Below are 13704 nucleotides of genomic sequence, written 5' to 3'. Positions count from 1 at the left end.
CCAGTTTGAGGCTGTGCCCCTGAGATCCTATTGAAGGACTCCCCGAGTGGCTGATTGGCCCACTGGCTCCACTTAAGCCAACAGCAGAAACAGGAAGTTGTCTGAACAAGTGGGCTCCTCCCTGTTCTGGACTGTGTGCCTTGCACTTCCTGCTTCCCCAGCTTTATTTCCTGTCATCCTGGCCCAGCATGACTCCTTGCATCTGATTCATGGTTCTGATCTCCAGTTTGTCTCCTGCCTCTGATGCCCTGGTATCTTGACCTGGCCTGACTCTGATTTCCTACTCAAGGCTGTGATCTCCCAGTATCCTGACCCAGCTGACTCTTGACACCTGTCTCATGAGTGTGGACTCTGGCTCTGGCCCCTAGATCTGGCTTCCCATGACCCAGCCGTCATGTAACAATATGCTTATTATTATTTCAGGAGAAGTCAAAGATGTGCACCTTGAACTTGGGAAGGAAAGTTGCCAGGGTTTAGTATTTTTATCATATATGGTATGGTGTAAGAGGTGCCAATCATCCTGTCTACATGTTGTACAATGGAGCACTATAACTTCCTGCCACTAGCCCCTCTTTCTACAGGTGTAACAAAAAAATATTCAGTACTTGTGGAAGAAGATTGATTGAAGAGCAGGGAAAAGCAGAAGTAAAAAAGAATCTCTAGATCTGCTTCACAGAGCTTTCTTCCAGAAAGTATTCAGTTGAAATTCTAGGCCTCTCATTAAGTCTGACAGATAAACATGTGAGCTTAATTGGGAATCTTCAGATGTGCTGTGCATAGGAGATATTAAGGCCAGGAATTTAGCAAGAAAGAAAAACGGATTGGACATTTATATGGATAACAAGAAAATCCTGAATTGTTATGATAACAAGAGAGATAGGATATCAAACCGCACTCTTCAAGGTTTAAGTCAATCTCTGAAGCAAATCATGATAAGACCTAACGTGGGAGGCAGATTATCTCACCTCCGCCTACTGTGGGGTTCTTACCCTTCCTCTGAAGCATCCGGTCCTGGCTGTTGTTGAGATGGGATTCTGGACTAAACAGACCTTGGGTCTGATCTAGTCTGGCAGTTCTTATGTTTCTATGAGATCACAGCTAATTATATCACTTGTAAGCAATTTTCTGATAACAATGAAGAGTTATTTAATTGCTTTTCCCCTAAGATGAAAAGTCTGGAGAAACAAAAATATGTGCCTTCAATAAGCAAACTCATGAGAAAAATCTCAGCAGTGTCTCTGTTTTTCCTCAAGGCGTGTTCTTGGCCTTGTTTGTAAACCAGCCGTTGGTGTACCAATTCCATTACAAAATGAGACATCTTAACAGGGCCATGACAGCATAAAGAAAATGTTTGCACAAACTCAAAACTATTTGCTTCTTTTTATGACTTCTGGCAACACAGATATTCTGATACGTGATGTCTGCCTCTGTTTTTTAAAATGTCTTTTTGAAAATCTTCTGCCTCGGGTCCTCTTTGTGTTGACAGTGTTCTCCAGCATTAAAATTCTTGCTTCAACATGAGTTGTTTTATCACTGTATAGCCACAGGGTCTTCACCTCCTTGCTGGAGATTAGTAGCAACTACAGCAGTTCTCTCATTTGCATGAGTTCCTTCAAACCCTTTTTTTTAGAAAAAAAGCCATTTGAAGCACTGTCTCTAGTTCCCCAGTTCTTTGAGGACTGCTCAGTGGTCTCTAATACTAGTGAAGCACATAGTTTGGATTTTTACCTCTTGACAAAAAGATTTTAAAAAGAAAATCTTTTGGCCATAGCTTCCATTGGAGATGAAGTGTAACATCAAAAAGAAAATGGAAAAAGTCAGCAAACCATAACTGGTTTGTGCAATGTTCCTGATTTGACAATGAAGCTGAAGGCAGCTAACACAGAGACCTAACTCAGGAGGTTCAAACAAACAGGTCTTTATTTTAGCTTGGCCAGTGACCACTCTGTGTGTACCCCAATCTAATCCAGTTAGTTTCGCTTTCCGGTGTGGGCCAGTACTACCAAGTCTCTTGAAGTCCCAGTCCACTACAGTTTGCAGCAGCTCTTTGGAATATTTTCCCCTGAAAACTTTTCACTCTGACTGCACCCATTTCTTAGAATTCTTTGTTATCCTGTGTTGCACCCACTCTAAGGCAAAAAGCCTTTCTTCAGCACTATTATTTGTACTGGTCCTTTTCCCAAAGTGCATACATTTTTTTCTTTCTAAGGGCCAGATTCTGTCACCTTTAGTCAGATTAGGCTATGTCGACTCTACAAACTAGGGGTCCGATTCCCCTGCTCACATACATATACTTGTGCCAGCTCTCATCAACCTAGTATACATAGCAGTATAAATAGTAGCGTAACCATGGTGTTATGGGTAGCTTAGCTGTGCTCAGTACATACCCGAGCTAGAGTGAGTATGTTTATGTAAGCAGGGGAATCACACATTTCGCTTATGATGTAAACGTAGCCTTAGTAGCACCTTACTCAACAAGTAGCCCTAAGTAGTACCTTATTCTTGAATAGCACCTTACTCCACAAGCCATTCCAGAGTTCAAATATCTCTTTCCCAAAGTCCTGGATATAGTTTCTTTAATATACTGCATAATGTCTTTATGGCCAGATGATCCTACCCTTACTCAGAGTGAGTTCCCCTGAGTGAGGTGATTTGAAGAGTAATGTACTACACCTACGTCCTGCCCCTGCCTGCCCACTCCCCTGGGGAAGCATCCAAAATCCAAGCGTCCACAAGATGCAAGGTAGGTAGTCTTCATGCAGCTGCCCAAAGGTATAATAATTAACTTGATATCAGTCAGCTCTGTGTTCTTGGGGAACCAGGTCGCAGAATCCAGCCTGTCTGACTCATGAAAGACATCCCCACCCCCACCAGCCTCTGCTTGAACCAAAACCAATCAGAGAAAAGACTTGCATAGAACAGCGATGGGCGTTGCAAGACACACCTAGACCCCTCCTGACAAGGGTGACAAAATTAGGACATCTCCATTAGCATACAAAATGAAGAACAGAGACAACTCCCCTAGCCTCATCTGCATGAAAGATGGGACAAGGAGACATCTCTATTTGCATACAAAATGGAGAACAGAGAACCGCACTGAACTCTGGGACCAGAAAAGCATGGACGCAAACTCTGCATCAGTTCCACTGGAACTCCATCTCCTGACTGATCATGCTGGGGGCTCTGCCTGTTTCCAGCCCTCAGGACCCTGAGCTACCACCATGACCTGGGAACCCCAACCAGGTCAAGCTCCATGGAGTGGGTGAGATCCCCAGAGGTGAAAGTAAGCCGGTACAGTCCAGTATGGCATACCGGCAAGAGCTGGCACGCCGTGCTGGACTGAATCAGCTTCCCCGGCGGTGATTTAAAGGGCTGGGGCTCCAGCTGCTGCGGGGAGCCCTGGCCCTTTAAATCACCGCCGGAGCTCTGGCAGCGGGGCTCAGGCGGCGCTTTAAAGGGCCCGGGGCTCCCCGCAGCAGCCGGAGCCCCGGGTCCTTTAAATCACCACTGGAGCCCTGCCACCGCTATCCCAAGCAGCGGCAGGACTCCAGTGGTGATTTAGAGGGCCTGGGGCTCCAGCTGCTGCAGGGAGCCCCGGGCCCTTTAAATCCCCACCCAAGCCCCGCAGCCAGAGCCCTGGGGTAGCGGCAGCAGGGCTCCCATGGTGATTTAAAGGGCCCGGAGCTCCACGGCAGCCAGAGCCCCAGGCCCTTTAATTCGTCCCTAAACAACCAGCTGCCTGTGCAGCTGGTAGCTCCAGGGTGATTTAAAGGCCCTGAGGCTCCCAGCCACAGCCAGAGCCCCGGGGCCTTTAAATCAACCTCTTCTGGTTGAGGCCACGCCTCTTCCGGTTGAGGCCACACCCCCGCTCAGGACTCTGGCGTACCGGTAAGCCCTTTAAGTTACTTTCACCCCTGGAGATCCCTCTTTCTGTTCTCTCTCTCTGTTTTCTTTTCTACCTCAGGTATTAACCTTTAATAATGTAACTGTTATGTTGGTTTAGGCTCTTGTTGTGTAGTTATTACTATTATTCAATAAATAACTTTTATGGTTAAGCTGGTTGCTTCTCTTTCTCTCTGAACTTTACTCTTTTGTGTTTTTAGCTTCCCCCATTTACTCTGCAGCAACGCTTCTTTTACCTAAGCTAAAGATCCCTGCAGCGCCCAAAATACTGTGGGGTTTGCTCATCAAGTGGGTTACTGCCAGTACAATTGTGACGTGAAAGTGGGCATAGGGACATGTGACACCTGTGGCATATAAGGGTGACAGCTTGAAAGTGCTGCTTGACCCGGCCTCCTCAGACTTGCTGTGTTAGTGTGTGTGTGTGTGTTCATCTGGTTCTAGGGCTGGACGAACCCAGCCCTGGGGAACCTAGGTCCTGCAGGATAGCTCCATTGGGAGGGGACTTGCAGAAGGAAGGAGTAGAGTAAATCGCCGCCCAAGCCCCACTGCCGGAGCCCTGGGGTAGCAGCAGCAGGGCTCCGGCAGTGATTTAAAGGGCCAGGGGCTCCCGGTCGTTGCTACTGCAGCCACTGCCTTTGGTTAAGGTTGCCTTACACTTTCCATTATAAGACCCTGTTTTCAGTTGCTTATAACTTTGCTAAACGCTAATCATTTGGGCTGAAATTTTCCATGCCATGTGTCTGCCTCAGACTGAATATTTTCAGAAATTTGTGTGAGGCATTGCTGGACAACAGATCGCAGGTCACCATACTTTATGAATCTTAATACCGAGAACACCTGCAGCATTTACTCTTGCGTCCTCTGTCCAGCCTGACAGTCTGGAGAATTGGCTCTGACGCCTGCCTTTATCATGGATATAGCTTGTTAAATGTAGAGTTTCCAAAGAACGTTGCAAGGGTAACCCAGGAAATAGAAACATTGGTGTTGGTCTGCCCATATCCAAAGGGAAGAGAGTATACACCTTTAATCCTAGGGACAAATGCAAACCTGCTCCAGAGATTGGCGAGGAAATGCCAGGGAACTACTATCTGCAGGAGCTGCCAATGCATGCTCTATGTAAAGCCACATACCAACGAGTGAGGGGCTCCACTATACCAAGAGGAGACCAAGGCTAGATCTTTTGGGAGAGATAGTTTCCCGTTTGGGGATTCCCCCATTCCTGCCGAGTGGAAGGACCACCGTGTGAGAAGTTAGTCAAGAGGAAAACTATGCACAAGTTGGGATGTTGGGTGTGTTCACGATGTGGAGCACCATATCCAAATGCTTTTTGGTCAGCCTTTTTGAGAGAAGTCAAGACGATTAGCCCCCCGCTGATATCAAAGATGTTAGGCAGCACCTACAGGAACTGGCTCAAGCAGGTAACATTGAGGAATCCAGGAGCCCCTTCACATCGCCGATCATTGTAGTATGAAAGAGAAGTGGCAAGATGTGCATGTGCGTGGACTATCACACTCTGAACCAGAGAACAATACACAATGCCCCAGGTGGATCATGCCTTGGATAGCCTGATGGCATCCGCTGGTTCTCCGTCCTTGATCTCTGCAATGGATACTATCAAGTACCCATGGTACCAGAGAAAATAGTCTGAAAAAATGGTCTCAGAGAAAATGGTCACAGGAAGAAAATAGCATTTATCTGCCCCTTGGGGTTTTACCAGTTTAATCGCATGCCTCAGGGAGTGTCTGGGGCTCCAGCCACATTTCAACAAATCATGGAGTGGATGGTAGGGGACAGGCACCTGTTAGAGCATCTGGTGTACTGAATGACATGGTGTCTGGGTGCACTTTAGAAGAACATGAGACTCGGCTGTGCAAAGTGCTGGATCATTTAGAAAAGACTGGCCTCAAGTTATCCTTAGACAAGTGCATCTTCTGCCAAATATCTGTGCAGTATGTGGGACACATAGTGTCTGCAGATGGTATAGCTACAGACCCAGAGAAGGTGAAGGCGATAACCACTTGGCTGAGGCCCACGACTCTCAAGGAATTAGTCATTTCTGGGATTCTGTGGCTATTACAGCAGGGTCATAAAGAATTTTTTGCACATTGTGCATGCACTCACAGAGCTCACCAAGGGATACCCCCCCACAAATAAGAAGAAGGGGAACCCACCTCAGAATCAATACTTCAATGTGGGTGCACCTTTCAGAAAATGGTGGACTGCTGAGTGTGAGGAAGCTTTCCATAAAATCTTTCAACGACTCACTTAAGAACGTGTTTTGGTGTATGCTGATCTTACCCAGTCATATGAACTTCATGCAATGCAAGCTACACTGGGTTAGGAGCCCTCCTTTATCAAGAGTGTGAGGGCAAACTCTAATCAGTAGCTTTTGCAAGTTGAGGCCTCACACCAACTGAGAGAAACTACCCTGCTCATCAAGTGGAGTTCCTGGCATTGAGGTGAGCCATGACAAAGAGTTTCCATGACTGCTTCTGTGGGGCCAAGTTCACTTTAAAGACTGATAATAATCCTTTGCCATATGTAAAGACAACAACAAAATTATCTGTAGCAGGACACCAGTAGTTAGTGGCAATCTCTGCCTATGATTTCACCCTGCAGTACCAACACGGTCGAACAAACAAGGATGCAGTTGCCTTGTCTCGGCGGCCTCACTTTAAGGAGTTATCACCCAATGATCCGATAAATGTGGGGAGCCCTGAACTGAGAGCTTTATGCCAACGGGAGTATCCGTTGTGGAGGAAAAATCCACAGCCAATGGAGAATGAGCAATTGCCTGTCTGGGAGCACCACCAGAAGCCACACCCATAGTCTACTAACGTTTTACTAGAGTACAGTACCCTCAGCTGCCCAGACTAAAGGATCAGGAGGTGGAGCATGCCCAACAATCTGATCCATGGATGAAGGACATCCTTTATGCGCTGGAAAGGGGAAAGGATCCCAAGGCTATCTGACCAAGTCACCCAGAGGAGGCTCTTTGGCTAAAGGAATAGGACCACCTATTGGTTCAGGATGGATGACTTTATCGAGGACAGAAGCATTCCCAAAGGCCTCACCCAAAGCAATTGATGCTACCGCAGAAATACCAGGGAGGCATGTTAGAGTCCTGCCACAGTCGAATGGGGCATCTGGGAGAAGAGCAATTGGAGGCCCTAGTTGAGGCAAGATTCTACTGGTCCTGAATGGGGGAGGATGTTGCCCACCATGTTCACACCTGCACCAAATGTATCTGATGAAAGACTTTGCCTAAGCAGGCAGCTCCTCTTGTCAGCATCACAAGTTCGGCACCCATGGAGTTTGTCTTTATGAACTTTCTGTCATTAGAGCCTGATCACAGGGGTACTGTAAATATCTTTTATGGGCATTGACCATTTTACTCATTATGCCCAGGCTTATCCCTCCAAAGATCAGAATGCTTCCACAGTTGCCAAGATCCTTCAGATGGGGTAACTTCTTTAACTGAGCCTTCTAAGCAAAACAGAATCCCTCTTCTTGCAGACTATTACTTCAAAGTCTGCACAAGCATGGCAGTCCCTTCCCACAAATCAGTTCTTCATCCCAGTAATTCACATAACAAGATTTCCTGACTTTTACCTCAGAGCATCAGCCCTCCAAAGGCTCCCCAAACAGTCTCCCCCTTGCCTGTTTGGTTTTCTGGAGCAGTTCCTCAGCAATAACCTCATTGGCAGTCCAAAGGGAGCACCACCTCAGGCTTCTCCACTTCCAGAAGGACGTTGAGGTGCCCCATCCCCACATTCCTGCTGCCTTCTGTTATAAGAGTCAGCTATTTAAGTACCACCTCTTGTCTCAGGTGCAGAGAGCAGGCTAATCAACAGCCAGGCCCTCCCCAAGACTCTGGCTCTAGAGGAATGTTATCCCTTATAGCTTCACAGACGTCAAATGGAATTCATCACTCAAATTCACAAGAAGTGGATTCTAGTGTATTCTGGAGGCCATATCAAAGATCAGAAACAAAGGTCTGTTAACATTTTTTCACTACGAATTTGGAAGTGCAAACTAAGTTTTTATAGAACAATTTATTTGACCAAACAGAACATCACACACCCTTTCTGTGAATTGCTCACTCATACCTTGCTTAATTCATCCCTAGTTGATTACCTTTTCTGCTTTTCTGCCATTGCCTTGTCGCTTATTATTTATTTGTATCCCAGTAACATCTAGAGGTCCCAGCCAAGAATGGGGCCCCACTGTACTCAACATTATTCAACCACACATTAAGAGAGTCAAAGAGTTTATAGATTAAATAGTCCAGGCAGGCAAACTAATGGATGATTACCTTGACATTTTTAAACCAAATCAATTATTGAACATTTATATTAAGTAGGGCTGTCAATTAATCACAGTTAACTCATGCAGTTAACTAAAAAAATTAATTGTGATTAATCACAGTTTTAATTGCACTGTTAAACAATAGAATACCAATTGAAATTTATTAAATATTTTTGATGTTTTTCTACATTTTCAAATATATTCATTTCAGTTACAACATAGAATACAAAGTGTACAGTGCTCAATATATATTATTTTTATTAAAAATATTTGTACTGTAAAAATGATAAACCAAAGAAACAGTATTTTTCAATTCACCTCATACAAGTACTGTAGTGAAATCTCTTTATTGTGAAAGTGCAATTTACAAATATAGATTTTTTTTGTTACATAACTGCAATCCAAAACAAAACAATGTAAAACTTTAGCACCTACAAGTCCAATTAGTCCTACTTCTTATTCAGCCAATCACTAAGACAAACAAGTTTGTTTACATTTACAGGAGATAATGTTGCCCACTTCTTATTTACAATGTCACCTGAAAGTGAGAACAGGCATTTGCATGGCACTTTTGTAAGGCATTGCAAGGTATTTACATGCCAGATATGCTAAACATTCATATGCCCCTTCATGTTTCAGCCACCATTCCAGAAAACATGCTTCCATGCTGATGACGCTTGTTAAAAAAATAATGCATTAATTAAATTTGTTACTGAACTCCTTGGAGGAGAACTGTATGTCCCCAGCTCTGTTTCACCCACATTCTGCCATATATTTCATGTTATAACAGTCTCGGATGATGACCCAGCACATGTTATTCTTTTTAAGAAAACCTTCCGTGCAGATTTGACAAATGCAAAGGTACCAATGTGACATTTCTAAAGATAGCTACAGCACTTGACCCAAGGTTTAAGAATCTGAAGTGCCTTCCAAAAGCTGAGAGGGATGAGGTGTGGAGCATCCTTCCAGAAGTCTTAAAAGAGTCTCTAATGTGGGAACTATAGAACTTGAACCACCAAAAAAGAAAATGAAAATGCTAGTGGCATCTGACTCAGATGATTAAAATGAACATGAGTCGGCCCGCACTGCTTTGGATCGTTACCAAGCAGAACACATTATCAGCATGGACACATGTTTTCTGGAATGGTGGTTGAAGCATGAAGGGACATATGAATCTTTAGCATATCTTGCATGTAAATATCTGGTGACACCAGCTACAATGGTGCCACGTGAAAGCCTGTTCTCACTCTCAGGTGACACTGTAAACAAGAAGTAGGCAGCATTACCTCCTGAAAATGTAAACAAACTTGTTTGTCTTAGTGATTGGCTGAATAAGAAGTAGGACTGAGTGGACCTGTAGGCACTAAAGTTTTACATTGTTTTGTTTCGGGCTGCAGTACGTATATTTATAAATTGCACTTTCACGATAAAAGTAGGACTTAGGAGTCTCTGGGCACTAAATGGGCACTAAATGGGCACTAAAGTTTTCCATTGTTTTGTTTTTAATGTAGTTATTTTTATATATAACTCTACATTTGTAAGTTCAACTTTCATGATAAAGAGATTGCACTACAGTACTTGTATTAGGTGAATGGAAAAATACTATTTCTTTTGGTTTTTACTGTTCAAACATTTGTAATAAAAATAAATATAAAGTGAGCACTGTACACTTTGTATTCTGTGTTGCAATTGAAATCAATATATTTGAAAATGTAGAAACATCCCAAAATATTGAAATAAAAGGTATTCTATTATTGTTTAACAGCGTGATTATTTCATGCTTAATCATGATTAATTTTTTTAATCACTTGCCAGTCCTACTATTAAGCCTATTAGTGATAGAATATGACCATATGAGAAAGCCCAAGGCCCATGTCTTACTCTAAATTTGAAGTGTTTCAGTAACATTCTTTCTAAATTATGGCTGAGTCACTATTACATTTTGGGTACTGGCCAAGTTACTAATGGTTCTTTCAAGAATGTATCTTTGTTCTGGACACATACAAGCTTTGGAAAGCAGGAAGTAAGTATTTTTCAATGAAAGAGCGGAAAAGTACAGATTGAAGAAATAAAACTGGTGTATCATGCCAGAAAGTTACATATCATTAAACAGGATGATGTTCTTCCCAGAATAGCAAGGGAAAAGAAAACATCTGAAACCCATTAAAGGAGTTTTGTAACCAATTCACTAGTGTAAGTGCAAACAGTTCCACTGACTTGTGTGGCGTTTCCACCCATTTGAACCAGTAGAGAATTTGGCCCTTTGGTTGTGTAAGGTAGGGTGACCACATTCCCTATGCTGAATACAGGACCCATGGCAAAATTACTCATATTCAAGCGAGTTCAACAGCAATCAATCTGAACTATGCAGTTCAAATGTTCAAACAACATCAAGTTGACTGAGCCCCTGTTAAAAGAAATACTATGTGGTTGGATTCTTTTTATTTACATTCTTATGTTTATGGATTTAGGGTTCACATGGGGAGAGGTGACACACACGTACTCCCGTACACCTCTCTCACATGGGGGGTTGGGGGGGCAGTGACCGACCACTCTCCGCCCTCCAGGCCTGGCTGGGCCCCAGGGACAAACCAGCCTCTCCTGGTACCTGGCACCCCATCGGGGGGGCCATGCAGGGTCACATGCCTCCCCTCCCCAGATTTCTGCCAGGATTCACACCAGAATGCGGCCAGCAGCAGCCTTTCAGTACTGTGTGGGAGGGAAGGGACGGGGGGGGGGGGTGGCGTTGGGGGGGGGGGATGACCTGGCCTTATCTTTGCAGAGCTCATCTCTTCCTCCCACTCTCACCCCCCTCCCCTGTGGCTGGAAGCAGCTTGTCCCTTCCTGCCTGCAGTGTTGAAAGGCAACTAACACCTCCAGGCTGCAGCTGGCCACCAGCATAACCCAGCTGCCTCCTGTCCCCTGGCTACAGGCAGGAAGGGGTTAAGCCTAAGGCTGCATTGTGCACCAGGGCCCAGGAAACCTGACTGCAGGGGCTTCAGTGAACCCCGGCCAGAAAGATGGCTCAGCATGGGAGGGTGCCTAGGGGACGGAACAGTCCCGCACTCCCTAAGGGCAGGACCTAGGGTGGGGGAGGTAAAGAGGGTGCTAAGTCCCTGCCTGGGGGGCTGCTGTGGAGCCTGCAGGGTTGGGGTGCAAACAGGCTGGAAATTGCTTCCCCAACCACTCCAGAGCCTAGCTGAGGGGCAGAGAGGCTTCCCTGTGCCAGCACTTTGCGGGGCTTTAGTATATGCAGGGCTCAAGTCCTCTTGGCCAGCGCTCCAAGGCAGGAGGGTCTTGGGCTTTCCCAGGGCTCCAGCACAGCCAGAAGCAGTGGGGGAAGGAAGGAGCCAGCCAGAAGCAGTGGGGGAAGGAAGGAGGCTGTTGGCAAGCTGAGCACTCCAAACAGGGGCTGGTTCTCTGCAGAGCGCTGGGAGTGGGACGCGCTCCGATGGGGGACATATGGAGAAGCAGCGGGGGGGGGGGAGGGCTAAGGAGCAAAGCAGGGAGAGGACAGTGAAAAGGGGAGCACATAAAGGGTCGATGGGTGGGCAGCAGAGGGGACACATAACTGGCCACCACCTGGTGCCTGCTCACATTCTCCAGCCTCTGCAGTACGCACACGCAGCCAGTGCTGGCCGGAGATGGGAGCGGGGGTGGGATCCTGCTGGCCGAGAGCTGGCACGCAGCGAGGGCTGCGCTGACAGACAAGCGGGGGAGCAGCCGGCCCCGGTCACTGCAGCTTTGCCCTGCCACCAGCCTTGCACACCCACCCGCATTGTTGGCCACTGGACCCCACCCCCATCCACCACTGGTGGGCGAGCGGCTGGTGTGCAGGGATCTGGCCAGCAGTAGGACCTGCCAGTACTGATGTGGGCAGACCGAAAATACCAGACAATTTGCCAGTTTTTAAGTAAAAATTGGGAGAGCTGCAGGAGGGCTTAAATACAGGACTGTCCCTTTAAAAAAAGTGATGTCTGGTCACCCTAGCGTAAGGTCATTTTGGTGTGAATCACAGAAAACATGAACATGGGACTAGCAGGGAGCTCCTGATTCACTGAGTCCAGTTCCCTGCTATTTAGGTCACGCCATCATATAATTTAATGATCAATAAGTTTAACAAACTCCATCCTAAAACTAGTTAGATTGCTTGCCCCCACTACTCCTAGTGGAAGTATCTCACTCCTTTAATGATTAGAAACCTTCTAATTTCCAGGCTAAATTTATCCGTGTTTGTTTACATTTTTGTTCTTGTGCCAACATTGTCCTTTAACTTAAAACGTTCTTCTCCCTCCCTGGTGTTTATCTCTGGATGTGTTTATACAGCACCATCATACCCCTTTGCAGCCTTCTTTTGCTAAGCTAAACAAGTCAAGCTCTTCTAGGGTATGTCTATACTGCAAGCTGGAGATGGGATTCCCAGCTTGAGGTGACATTCATGTTAGCTCGCACAGAACTAGAATGCTAAAAATAGAACGTAACGACGGCAACACACGTGTAGGACAGGCTAGTTGCCTGAGTACATGCCTATGGTCTCTGATAGACATGCAGTCGGAGTAGTTAGCCCCTCCCATCATTCACACTGCTGTATCTACATTCTATTTTAGTAGGCTAGCTTGATGAGAAATAGTGGGTGAATCACACCCACAGCTCAAAGTGTAGGCATACCCTTAGTCTCCTCTCATAAGATAGGCTCTCCATGCCTCTGATCATCCTAGTAGCCTATCTCTGCACCTGTTCCAGTTTGAATTCATTGTTCTCATGCATGGATAAGCAGAACTGAACACAGTATTCAGTAAGGGATTTATTGAACTGACCACATTTGATCTTATTAGGAACCAGAAATGGGCAAAACCCTTTGTTATGAAAAAATTGATGAAGGTTGACTTTTTGTGTTTGTGAATTGTCCACAAACATTTCATAATCTCTCAGATTTATTCATTAGCTGGTTTGAGAGTAGTTTACTATGGTCTGTTGGGTTTCAGTGCAGAAGTATAAAAATATCATTTGGCTGATAAATATGTTTGGTCCTTTTAAAAACATAAGCCGTTGATTCCAAAAGTATACGTTTTCCAAGGTTACTGGTGTGCAACATGGGCAGAAAATAAAATAAGCCCACAGAGTGGAGAAAACATGGCTGTTCGCTTCACTCCAGTAATGAAACCTAGGAAACGATGACAGCATCTCAGTTTGGAAACATGGCCATTCCCACTGCCCACTCACTGCCACTCAGACAAAATAAATGCAGGGCTACCAGTGCTCATGATTTTCTCTGGAGTCTCAGGATTATTATTTTATGACATGCCCAGCTCCTATAGTCATGTGAAAAACTGAGAATCTTAGCTTTCAACTGAAGAAAAGAATAAGTTTCTAGACCCACAGGTAGTAGAGGAAAGCTGGAAAACCTGAAACTTCATAGCTCAAAAAACGGGAGGCAAATAAAAAAAGGATACAAAATTTATGCTTTTAGCTCACTGTTTTTAAGCCCTTCTC

Source organism: Eretmochelys imbricata, chromosome 8 (assembly GCF_965152235.1).
Source record: "Eretmochelys imbricata isolate rEreImb1 chromosome 8, rEreImb1.hap1, whole genome shotgun sequence".
In the NCBI taxonomy this organism is placed as follows: domain Eukaryota; kingdom Metazoa; phylum Chordata; order Testudines; family Cheloniidae; genus Eretmochelys; species Eretmochelys imbricata.
Note: the sequence above shows the minus strand (reverse complement) of the source record.